Source organism: Lichenostomus cassidix, chromosome 4A (genome assembly GCF_008360975.1).
Source record: "Lichenostomus cassidix isolate B80296 chromosome 4A, HeHo_3.0, whole genome shotgun sequence".
Lineage (NCBI taxonomy): Eukaryota > Metazoa > Chordata > Aves > Passeriformes > Meliphagidae > Lichenostomus > Lichenostomus cassidix.
This window is the reverse complement of record NC_139485.1, coordinates 7,918,005-7,931,221: the sequence shown is the minus strand read 5'-3', so window position 1 is coordinate 7,931,221 and position 13,217 is coordinate 7,918,005. Positions and strand designations below refer to the sequence as shown.

General features: G+C 43.9%; 1 protein-coding gene across 15 annotated transcripts in view; it reads right to left on the bottom strand.

The window, feature by feature from the left end:
• Positions 1 to 7,202, bottom strand: part of ACSL4 (acyl-CoA synthetase long chain family member 4) — a 35,972-nt gene extending 28,770 nt beyond the window's left edge. For 6 of the 15 annotated variants that reach the window (XM_085060371.1, XM_085060380.1, XM_085060381.1 and 3 more), the window contains exon 1: positions 7,049 to 7,202. The gene's annotated coding sequence lies outside the window, so the exon portion shown is untranslated. Of the gene's footprint in view, positions 1 to 6,718; positions 6,798 to 7,048 lie in introns of those variants that run through there. The other 9 variants (XM_085060388.1, XM_085060389.1, XM_085060382.1 and 6 more) reach the window with 4 other exon arrangements.
• Between the last annotated feature and the right edge of the window lie 6,015 nt (positions 7,203 to 13,217).

Sequence of the window (13,217 nt, the reverse complement as noted above, 5' to 3'; positions counted from 1 at the left end):
TGAGTAAGCCGGATGTAGAATGGGCAACTCAGCTGCTCAGTCTCCAAAACCACAGCACACCTTTAGCTTTGTCTTTAAAAGACCAGCAGGAAGTTCACTTTTTTTCAGGCTCATCAGTACATTTTATCCTGAACCACAAAGGATAGCTCTTATGTTATAGCAGAGTACCTAATATAAAAATTTCAAGCACAGGAATCAACAGCTGTGCCCAGTGGATGGTGTAGAGAAAAGAGAGATGATGGAATGAAGGACACCAGGCTCCTCCAGTGCCTCCAGCAGGCTCATGGTGAGAGCTGCCTGCACTGGGCATACAGTCCAGGGGGCTGTAGCTGGGAGCCTTTGGGTGCCAGAGCAAGGCATGGCCATTTTGGAAAACAATAACAGGAAAAGCTATCAGATATATCAGCATGGTAGTGTTTTTGTCTGTAAGAGCATCTGTGCAACTGAGGCACAGCAAGAATTCACTTGCACTAGGAGACTGCTAAAGCAAACCTAACACAAGTGTTAGGGCTGTTCTTACTGTGCTATGTGACAAAGATGTTCTGGCAGCTGTGAAAGAAGTGCCTTAAGGCACACAGGTGCTCTGCAGAAATCAGTTATTTGCTTTATATTTCATTTTCAAGAACCTGAACTGGGAAATACAAAACAAACATGCTTATAAACTACCGGAAGAGAAATTCTCTTTGTGGTATTATACACTTAATATCATAATTTATTCAGTTCCTCCCTATGCCAACATTTTTCTTCTGTGAACAGGATTTCTGCAAATAAGGCCCTTAAAAAGGCTTAAGGGTCACTTACCAAGAAGGACAGTTACACAGCTATTTTAGGGGCTACTTTGACAATGAGCTGAGTAGGTGGATACGAGGGATGTATCAGTTACAGCAGGGCCAAGGTGAGCAGAGCCATAGCTGAAAATACAACTATTTGGGGATGGGAGGAAATACTTCGTGAAATAAGAGCAGAATGTGGATGTTTGCCCCTTTTTTTTTTTGCTTTCTGAGTCATGATGTTTAAAGGTCAAAAATTTCAGCATGGAAATTGAAGTGTTTAAGGTCTTGGTCCCCAGTAACCCTAACCCCAACCCCAGTGAGGTCAAACCACACGTGGGTGTGTATTGGGCACTCCTGACAGCACCAGACTCCAGCCCTGCACCCACAGCACACTCATGGACTGCCATGGAGGAGCAGCAGGCAGCAAGAACCTTAGCTAAAGGCACTACTGCCACTCCAGTCACTTCTCTAAAGTTACACAGCAAACACACCAACAAGCTGGTGTGGGTACTGAATAAGTGGGTACTGAACTGCTGGGTAAAGTGGGTACTGAACTGCTGAAACTGAGCCACTGCACACACAGAGGAAAACCTCAGTGGAGGTGTGGTGCAGGATGCACCTCTTGTAGCTTACAATGTGCCGAAGGCATTTAAAAAAAAGTCACCCTTTCATGTTACTTCAGTCTACTGCTGTGTCTCCTAGAACACAAGTCACATTTATTAAGCACAATTTAAATTTAAAATGCTATGCAGTTGGGTGAAGTGCATTGCCAAGAGGAACAGAGATCAGAGTGCACTGTACTAATACTACTTTCCCTTTCAATGGGTTGCACTGTATTGTAAAATAGCTTAAAAAAAAACCTAAACAAAACTCACATCTGCTGTACAGATTTAACAAGTACTTTTGCCAAACATAACCATTAGCTAAATGTCAAAACTTTTACCTGTTGGCCAGGCTTATACCACAACAATGGTACAAGAGAATAGGGTAAATGTGTCATTAACAGATATTTTTAAAATAAAGCATTCATTTATAAGTTTAAATCATTTTTATAAAGAAATCATCTTAACACAAGCATATCTGTAACTGTCGTGGTATTGCTCACTTACAATCTTATTTTCTGTAGTAAGGAGAGTTAGAACAGAACACCACTTCAGTGTTATTAAAATGATAATTTAAACATCTCTTAATTAGTACAAGTTGTAAGAGAACAAGTGCTGGGATGTAATGTGCTATTTAAAGTCTGTCCTTGCAATGTTAGCTTGTTTCTAATTTTACAGTCTTTCAAGCATACCTAGATTTTTTTTTCAATTTATATATATATATTAATATTCTAAATGCCATTAAACACCTGTACTATAAAACATTCCTGATTATCAATGTTTGGAAATATAGGCATTTTCCCTGTACACTAACAAAAGTGATGAGCAAAAATCATGAGATGAGCTGCAGCATCATCACAGTTTCAAGTAAAATAGATGTACATACAGGTCTTCTGCTCTGGGTTTTGACACTTAACAGCTGCCACTGCCAGACCAATAAATTTATAATAAGAACTTTAAAAGAAATACAAACCTATTGCCTAAAAGGAAAGTTACAAGTGTGCTTTTAAAAAAAGCTGCTCTACTGATGAAGCAGTAATGTACTATAAGGAATCAATAGTCACATCAATATACACTGAAGGAAATCCTAGAAATCCTAGTTCATTACTTTTGTCCTTGCTCAACAACAATGGCATTCAACTGTAACAGATTTAAGAGTCTCGGATTTAAGGATCCACCTTGGATCACTTTAAATCCGAGACTCTTAATTCTGTGATAATTGGTGGATCACTTTATCTCTACCTTGGAGATAAAGACACCTCACCGTGAAACCTGGTGAACTGCCAGATGTCCAATATCCCTTGATTTGGTATTAACTGTACTATAAATCCCATGAAAAAGTTTATTAAAAAATTCTCAATACCTAGAATTCCTTAAAGGCACTTTACTGAGGTGAAAAGTACCCTTTAATTTCAGGGGCAAATCCAAGTGCTTATTTCTGTCTGAAGCAAAAAAAAAAAAAAAAGAAAGGAAAACAATTCTTCGCATCCTTCACATTGCACAGCTGCTACTCCAAATGTAAAGCAAATAAAATGCACACTGACTTTTTGAAGAAGCAGCATTAGCTGCAACCTCACATCCATCCTAAGCAGCTCATGCACTCAAAACTTTAAAAATCGTCCATTATACAAACTGACAATCTGGCAACATGTTGGCTGAAGGAAAACACTTCCCACCCCTCCCCGTCCCATGACCACAATCATCCTTCCTTGCTTGTTCTGCTCCTCCACTTCCCAACGCTGCCTGTGCTATTTATTTCCTCACTAAAAAATGGTTCAATGAGCCTTTGAGTTTTCTGCTATATTTGGGATCATCTTAAATAACTCTCCAGCCAGTTGTACCAGCAGGCCGCACACTCACACATTTCCTGTAACAAAGCTCTGCAGGCTCAACCAGGCCTTATCCAACCTGGCTTTGGACACTGCCAAGGCTGGGGCATCCACAACCCTCCTGGGCAACCTGAGCCAATGTCTCACCACCCTCACAGGAGAAAAGAAGATGAATTTGATGCCAGCCCCAGATCAGTCCTGACTCAGAAGCTACTCTGGGCTGCAGCAACACAGGTCAGCAGCAGCACAGTAACCTGAACAGGAGACAGGCTCCCTATCTAGGGCAACAACAACAGCAGGAGGAATTTCCACCCCCACCACTCATTCCTAACTTCTGTCTCATGCACTCGGTCAGGTAAATAATGCTATGCACACCTGGCACACAATCGAAGCTGTATCTTGATTACAAGTGCACTTCATATGCAGTGTTAGGTAGGAACTGATAGCCCTGATAAGAAGTGGGGCAGGGAAAGCAGAGCTGCTGTAGTTTACGTTCTGCCCAACCATTTTTGTTGATCTCAATGTAGATGATACTCGGTACTTTCTGTAGAGAAGGAAACTGAAACCACAGTTCCCAGGCAATGCTGGCCACTGGCCAACTCTTTTTCCATCCAGCATCTTTTCGTTCATGTCCATATAAAATGAGAAAAACAACTTGCAGCTCCAGCATGTCCAGGATTCAGGCAAGTTCCTCCCCATGAACCATTCAGACTGCAAAAAGCAGTCTGAGAAAGGGCCTTGGCGTTGTCAGGCTCCACAGCCACCACAGGGCATTGCAGAAACCTGTCACACCACTCAGTGTGGGCTTTACTTTCAGTGCAACACAGGTCATCCCGAGTGAGTGGCCACAGAAGGAATAACCAGGGCTGCACTCAGACTTCGTTTCATGTGCCTATCCACAGAATTCAACAATTGGAAGAAATACACAGTTTCTAGGGGAGTCAGCAGATTATGGGCAATCCTAATTTCCCTCCCCCACCCCCAACCAAAAAAACAATGAAACAAAAGCGACAGCAAAGTACTAATAATCCCTAACCACACTAAACGTAGCTCTACCAGCAGAGAAGTACTTTCTTAAGCCTTCCCTTCCGTACAGCCAGCCTATTCCAAATGGAAATTTGAAGGCCAGCAATCCCAGTTACAGGGAGGAGAGGAGGAGACTTCAAAACAAAGACTAGCACCAAAGCAGTCACTGTGCAGCTGCTCCAAGAAGGTGGCAAAATTAAACAGTGTGGACAGCTTTTGAGATAGGCCTTCCACAAAAAAGGTGGAAGGCACAGGATTGTTTTTAGATGGTGCAATCTGTGAACAAACAGAACAAAACTATAAATTTTGTTTCTCAGGAAATTGCTTTCCTCCTTCCATGCAACTTCCTCCTCTCCTGAGAAAACAAATGTCCTGAAGCACAGTGACCACATGCTTATTTGAGTATACAATGAAACTTCCCTTAATGATTAACTCCAACTCTTTTTTAGTTGAAGTACTGCCTTACTCAGAAGGGTTTTCTTATGAATGAGCACTCATTCATCACATTACCTACCTGTTAAACGACTCTGTTTATCATTAACTTCAATATATTTTGCATGTTTGCTTGGCTCAGGCTACTGTTTAGTATTTAATTTGAGTCTTAACTCCATTTACAACAGCGTAATCTATATTTTACTAGATATATATCTTAACATCACCTGGCATATATCTGTATCCAAACCTTGCCATAGTGGTTTGTTCAAGAACAGTTTCTCAAGTTTTATGAAAGGGCTGAAGCATCACCCTTGGGTTAGGAGAAGGTGTCATCTGCTGAACTCTGCTGATTTATTATGCTGAAAATTCATAGCTGGTGCTGCTGTTGGATTATTCAATGAGCAGCCAACGGGCAGCACCATCGCTGGCAGTGCATGTTCCAGAGGGCATTAAAGGTAACATGTAAGTAAAGTGTGCACCAGATGCAAACACCTAAATAACTAACACCTCCTGAAAGCCCCACCACAGCAGAGTCCAGGGGAAACACTGTCTGTTTCAAGTTTACATAGTTCTGTAGTTTAAGACAACAATGAAGGGGAACTGAATACAAAGAAATGAGAGCTGTGTTAAAAATGCATAAAATATTTTCCAAAATAACTTTTATGTGGAAATATTTAAGGCTTCCATAGAATTGTATTAAAATACAAACTTTGCATCCATGCACAAAGAGCAGAAGAAATAAAATATGAAACTGAACACCCTTTCAAAGACTGCAGAACTTTAATAACTCTCTTTTAATTTGGTGCAAAGACTAGAGACATGAAAATCTTAAACATATCTTAGGGAAAAAGAAAATCCACATCTTTAATCATTGCACCTAGTCTGAGATGACAAATTCCAAAGCTACCAAAAGTAGACCTTAAAGAAGAAATATATGTTTTTAAGGTCTATCTGTGGCTTTATTTGCTCATTTGTGCACTTGAAATTGGGAAATCTACAACTGCAAGTTGGTCTATAATAGTAAATATCAACACATATAATATTCATATTTTTATGCTGCAATAGTCCAAGATAAAAAGAGCAACCAAGCAAGGACCAACATTATCTTTACCCTGACAATCATCTTTTACCACCATCAGGGACTTCACCTGTCCATTGACTTTCTATAAAACATTCCCTGACTCAAAATTTCTCTGTAACCTCCATCTATATTTATTGAGCATCCTTACTGAACTATTTTGCACTGTAACCCCTTTCCCCCCCCCCAACATAAATGTTTCACATTCAGTTTTTTCCCTAACGTTAGATGTTATGCTATAAAGTTATGTGCTACAATTATTTCACTAATGAACTGGGCAAACAGCAGCACTAGATCTTGTGAGGTCTGTGCAGCCAAGGCAGGGGAGCTGGGCAGTGCACATGCACTTGCTTTTCAAATAAGCTTCAAAAATTCACCAAGGGGATGTTCGAGAACACTAAAAGCGAAATTTATCACAGAGGAACACGACAAGAAAAATATCCAGGCAGTTTCTTGCTCTCCTTTAACAGGTGCTTTTGTGACGTGGAGCAGAGAGAAGCATGCGCCGAGCAGTGAATCACCTCTCCTGATCAGCATCAGCCCATCTCCCGAGCCCAGCCTCCTCCTCTGCAGCCGGGCGGGGGGCTGCGGGCGGGGGGGCTCCGGGGGAGGCCAGAGCCCTGCCGAGGCACCGGGCAGGCACCGGGCAGGCACCGGGCAGGCACCGGGCAGGCCGGGATGAACTCCCGCCCGGCGAGCAGCGGGCAAGTGGCGGGCGGGGGTGAGGCTGCCGGCGGGAGCGACCGCGCTCGGCCCCGGGCGGCGGGAAGGACGGGGAACGGCAGGAGGCTCCGGCGCTGCCCGGGAGCTGCGGGAGAGCCCCGGAGCGGAGCCCCGGCTCAGGGCAGCGCTGGGGCTGGGCAGCGGCGCTCCCGCCCGGGCTCACCCCGGACCGCCCGCCCGACCTCGCTCGGCACTGCCGGGGGCCTTTCCGCGCCGCCACCTGCTCCGGGCAGCAGCCGGGGCAGCACTTACCCTCCCGTACCGAGGCGCCGAGCCCCGGCGCATCCTCCCGGCCCGGCCCCCCCGAGCCCCGGCCGCGGGGACGGAGCTGACCCCACGTAACCCCCGCTCCTTCCCCGGCCGGCCCGGCCGCCTCCGCCCCAACGGAGCCCCGCGGGGCCTGGGCCGGGCAGCGCCAGCCCCGTGCAGCCTCCTCGTGCGCGGAGCGACCCTCCGCCCCTCCCCAGATGCTGCCGAGGGGCAGCGAGGAGACCGGGCCGGCTGTGTCCCATCCCTCCCCTTCCCACCCCGCTCCATCCCGTCCCTTCCCCGGCCGTCCCGCCGCGCAGAGCTCGCACTCACCGCGCCCGGCCCCGGCGCTGCCGGCGGAGATCACAGCGGTACCGGCAGCGGTACCGGCTGCTAAAATGGCTGAGGGCGCGGGGGAGGAGCGAGCCCCGCGCTGCCGCCAGGGCCGCCCAGCGCTCCCTCCCTCCGTTCCTCCGCCACCGTGACGCGCGGGGAAGGGGCGGGGGCTACCGCGGACCCGGGCCCTGGGCAGTGCTGCTGGCGCGTCCCGAGGTGACCCCGGGGCTCGCAGGATCGTGAGGGGTGCGCAGGACCCCGGGCTGCCGGCAGAGCTGGGCGGCGCGGCCCTGCTGTGGGGCTTGTCGCGGGTCCGCCGAGGCTCACGGAGCAGGCCGCGGGCCAGGCGGACCCACGGGCACACGGCAATAGCCGCTCCGGGAGCCCCAGCCCCAGCCCCAGCCCCGGGGGCTGGACTGCCGGGCAGGCTCCAGCTGCGAGCAGCCAGGCCGGATCTTGCCGGCTGGAACACACAGCTCAGAGGTTTGTAACCCAGTTTTGCCTCCTGACAATCTGGAGACCACCAGGCCCAGTCGGAGGCCCCTTTGGTCTTTAGTCAGAACACAAGAAACTGGTTTCAGCGGCAGCGCTGACGAGAGCGACTGGGATTACTCACAGTGTGGTTCAAAAAGCCAGAGGCTACAAATATCCCCATGATTCATGCAGGAGTTTGCCAGATGGTTTTAGCTGTTTTGGAGTCTGAGGCTTCTTCGGAAGAGAACTGGCACAAAATAACTTGTTTCTGACAATGCCACTTCTTAGTAGCGCATAAGGGAAGAGGAAACATTCCATGCTCCATCTATGCTGAGCAGAAGTCCAGCAGGATCCTCCCCCGCCCCATATGGAGTGGGACAGAGTGTGAAAAAACAAAATTGGCACACATTACACTGCCATTGCTATATTTGGTAACAAGTTTGCTTCCGTAAAAGACAACACCTTGCAGGAGGCTAAAATGTTCTGGCAACAACTGCACATGCAATGTGGATGTTATATTTATTAATTCTCAGAGAAGCAAAAAGCACATCACTTCCTTGGACAGAGGCTGAGCTGAATCACTGTGTGGGTTTTGCTGTTTGGACTATATGATACTTAGGGCAGTATCTTATACTCTCACTTTGTTCTAATTCATTTCAAACCCTGCTGTTTTGCTTAATGTCAAATCATCACTAATAAGAGAACCTGGATGGTGCAAGATGCCCAAAGGCATATCTGTTTCATGCAGATTACTTTTTTGATCTAACCTCCCTAAATAGTTAGAAAAGGTTGGGCAAACCAACTTGCCACAATTTTTTTTTCCAACTAGAACACTGACACAGCCTATTTCCTAAGTCTTTGTTCTAAACAGTAAATGGAAGAGAAAATCTACTCATAATTTTTTCCAACTATTTTGTACTTCTTATAGTCTTAAATTAGGTGAGTGTAGATTTACCCTGATGGATCCTGCTGGTGGGTAAGAAAGCATGTCTTGTGCCTAAGCCAGCTAAAGCACTGGAAAGGCCACAGTGGATGAGAGGCAGAACATGATGCTGTTCCCAACAGTGCCTGGCCATCTTCTGGGGAGATGAGGACTTCTGCAGCTTAGAGACTTTAGCTAGAAGTAGCCTATTGCTGCTCCTGATAGAAAATGGAAAAGAAATCCAATTGCTTTCTTAGTCCTATAAGTTTCCAGCATCTACAGCTTGATGTTGTTCCACAGTCTAACTTCATGCTGGGTGGAAATCACTTCTGTGTGTTCTGTGCCTTCTGTCTGGTATTTCCATATGATGTTCCCTGGCTTTTGCATTAGTGAACCATTCTCTCTTAACTCTCTGCATGCCACTCCTCTTTTACAGATTTGTAACAGATTCCTTGCACTACTACCTTATTCATCTCTCTTCTAGGCTGACAAGTCTCATATTTTCCAGGTGCAGTTTCATAATACCTCCAACAAGTTGGAGCTTCCATCTCTTTGCTGCAGATAGCATGTCCTTGGTCCCACATGGGTTTCAGGTGCTTCAGGTTGTGCACTTCTGCTGAGTGCAACTCCTCCCTCTCCACTCTCTTTATGCCCTTCCTGCTGGAGGTCTCATCAAGCCATGGGACCTCCTCATCAACTGCTTCTTCACCCTGGACAAACTGGCCCTGTGTGCCACAGCAAGAAGCTGTGTGGGGAACCCCAATGCCTGCACGGTTTGTCCACTCGTGTCCACAGGCCAGGCACCACTGACTGACATCCAGGCCTCAGGGGTGTTGTTGGGGATGCTCAACAAAACGCTTTGTCTGTTTCAGAAGGATGAACATCTAGGTCAAACTAATAATTTCAGCAAAGTTGGAAATAAATTTTGGTTAATTGCAATTAAGGAAAAAGTGTAACCTGTCAGGTTATCATTAGAATAATGAGTCCTAAAACTATAATGACTACAGACATGGTGTCCAGGTGAAGAGTCAAATACATCTTGTTCTGTGGAGGCTTAGGAAGAGCACCATGGGAAACCTTCCCTGCAGCTACAGGTATGCAAATACCTGCCTGATTTCCGTAGTATTTACTGCTGTAGAATATGCTCTTTTGTTTGTCATAAGAAGCCTCTACATTTAAACCAGTTCTTTGAAAGCATCCAAACATTCTCTTTTGAAAGCAAAGCAGGAACTTGCTCTTTTCAAAGAAATCTATGGTCAACTAGTAATTCCCTGAGGATGTGTGATACTTCCAAAGGCTTTCAAATAGGAAGCTAAGACAAGTAAGGCTATGGTCAGGAAGCTGACATTCAGAAGATGTATGAAATGTCTTTGCAAACTTTTAGAGGAGTCTTCAAACAAAAATTAAAATGATCTTTGTATAACAAAATGTCACAGTATTCTCAAAACCAAATCTGACTGATTCTCCTTGTCTCTCATGTTGCAACTCCTTTGTATCTTTCCAGTAAGAAACAGCCACCAAAGATCTCTGTGGGATGTGATGAGTATAACAGCACTTCCCAGACAGTGAAATCATTCTGTACTGACACTGATTTTCAGCCTCATCACTGAGGTCAAAAAAAGAGAAAGGCATCTTGAGGAGAGGCTGAAGCCAAGGTCTAGAAGGTCTCTGTTTTTCACCCATGATTCAGTGCAAGCTTGGAAAGAGTCAAGAGCTTCTCACCTTGTTCTTGCTCTCAGCAAAGGGATTGCATAATGTTAGCACTTCTAATATAAGTAATATATCAATATCAGAAGCCTTGTGGGTTGTTTATTTATATTAGGAGCAGTGACTGATGAAATCAACTATTTCCTAAATGCAATCCTGTTTCTTCACAGACTGTACAGTTTGTATCAAAACAACAGAAAACAAAATTTGTACACAAAGAAAACAAAATTTGCCATTTTGGAGTAAGCACTCTCCCAGAAAAGATACCTGAGTTTTGTCTCAGGCTGGTAAAGTTTTACTGTGTCCCTCTTTGCACGTTGGACCTCCACATGAGCTCTGCCCATTGGGAGTAACGCACTTTTGTTCACTCCAGACCTTCTTAAACTGCCTCTTGTGTTTTAAAAGAAAACAAAACCAACATAGCAGTCAGTCATACACATTTGGTGGCACAAAGGCTTAGTGATATCTCCAACTAAGTGCATTCCAAGGAGGAATTTCCAGTAGGGGAAACTGAGGGATGGCTGTGAATAAAGGGCAGCATTTTAAGAGAAGGGGCTGCTACCAAATGTGTGAATTGCTTTGGTTCTCAATACTTTTTGTTCAGCCTAGTTCCATTCCTGCCTTAGTCTTATACAGGAAGCCAGATTCAAAAATTGTCTGCAAATCTGTTTATAACAGTTGTCATAGCATAACAAATGTCTATATTTTTACGTGAAGATTAAAAACCCTTTATTGCCTCTCCAACCATAATACTGGGCCTTTGGGGGAAGGAGCAGGGGGAAAGTAGAGACAAAGTCTGATGGGTTCTCTGAACAAAAAACTTGTAATTAGTTTTGTTCCCCTGATGTTCCCAAATATGACTTCTCACTTTGAATCATTGTGTAGGAAAATGAACAGCATCTTACAAGCACTGAACATATACTTGCATTACGTAATTAAATCACTTGTTTAAGCCCTATTCCATGCATGGAATAGAAACATGTACCTGCATGTAGACATAACATTTGTATTTTGCAAAAACTTCAGCTTGATTACTTGCTCAGATGTGTGCAGAGGTTAGAGCTACTTTCCTTTCCAGAAGTAATGCTTGACAGTAACACTCTGCCTGCTTAGGCTTCAAGACAGCAGAGCAATGAGAGCGCACATCGTCTGGTTTTCCCTTTTCCCTGATTCTTTCCTCCAAGTGGGCACCTAGTTATTTACTGATCTTGGGTTAAATCAGCACTCACAGACAGTTCCCTTGAGAGTGGTGGGGTTGCACATTACACTAAGCCAAAGGAGAATGTAGTTTCAGTGTTCTCTTACTGTCCAGTTTATGACAAAACTGAAAAGCCCCATCTGAAGCAGACCCTTAAAGTATTAAATCACAAATTGTATGCAGTATGGACCAGGAATTCCTGACTGAAGAATATATATTTTAAGAAAGGAAAGCAGTATTGACAGAGAGATTTCTGATACACACCACAATAAATCTAGGGAAAGATGTAGCACTCTGAATTTAATTTTGTTGGTGCCAACAGTTACATGTCTTATCAGCAGATCAGTAGATCACCACAGAAAACAAAATACCTAAAAGTAGGCTTCAGAGGACACTTTGAACAGTCATTTCAAAGATGAATAGTTAGCACATAATGAAATATGTTCTATGCTGCCTAGAGACATTGCAAAGAAAATTAACTGCTATGGAAATGAAATGTTTTATATAATTTTTCACAACATCCAGTCTAAAGTGCATAACCACAGTTAACAGTAGCCACAACAGGCCAGACTTACTACAAAGAGCCCATTAGATTAGGATACATTATGGCTAAAAATAGCACTAAAAATTGTCTTCTCACCAGGATCTCTTGAGTCTTACAGTTTCCTTTAAAAGAATCATAACATTTTAAATATGGTGTCCTAATTTATTATAAAACCATTTGGGGAATTCATTAGAGTAAAGATTAAATTTCAGTGAGGACCTTGACCTCAATAGTTTTTCTGTTTACATATGTGATGGCAGAAGTTTTTGACAGAAACAGTAAGGCCATCTCCTAATCGATACTTTTTCCCCCAATTATTTTTATTTTATTTAGAACCTAGACAGAAAAAAAATTACTTGTTCACCTTAGCTTTGTTTCAATTTTTCATTTAAACTCAATTTTTATAAAAATACAATACTCTATTTCTGAGGAACATGGAACAGGGAAGAACAAACAATATCCTCTGTAGTGCTCCTGCATGTTGTTCTCACAGGGAGCAGTTGCATATGCACATATTCCTCCAAATTTGTAAAATGAGAAGTAATGTTGGTAAGGTTAGAATGACTCAACTTACTGCTTATCTGTTTGTAACCATTTCTGTAAGCCTTGGGGGCAAATAGACATCAGAAGATTGCATGAAGGACAGACATCATCTTGTCCAAACTACATTTTGGTGCAGAAAGGAGCACTTAACTGACTTCAGAGTAACTGGCTTCCTGTGTAAAAGTTCATCTTTTACACAAAGATAAAATGGTGTGTTTCTTTGTTTTTTGATACTTCATTTCTTAAAGCAAAGAAATGCAACACATAGTCCTTAACACTGACTGACTGAGCTCTCTTCTATATTTAGTAATATAAAAACACACCTAAGAGAAATTTCTGAAATTTGATTGGTGATAGACTGGCAAACTACTTATACTCAAGCCTTACAAAGTCATCTTGTAATTGTGAACTGCCTTGTGTGACTTTTTTAAACAACCTGTAAATGACTCTTGGAACATCTGTTTCTATGGTTGTAAATCCCTATAAAAATCAGTACAAAGTAATCCTGTTTTCATCAGATATATTTTCTTTTGTTTCAGAGATTGCTGTGCCCAGAGGGTAAAATTATGGAGTCACAACACTGAACTCTAGCCCAAGGACAGAAGTATTGTGTATACTTCAAAGCAGGTAGGTAGCCTTCAAGTACTAAAATACTCTGTATATCCTGTCTGAATTCCAGCAAGCTGCCAGTCTGCCCTGACATGCTCCAGCAGCTCTGCTTCAGCCTGTTCCTGAGCTTGTAAGGAAGTCCTTATTAGACAGTCTTGCAGCTTCCATT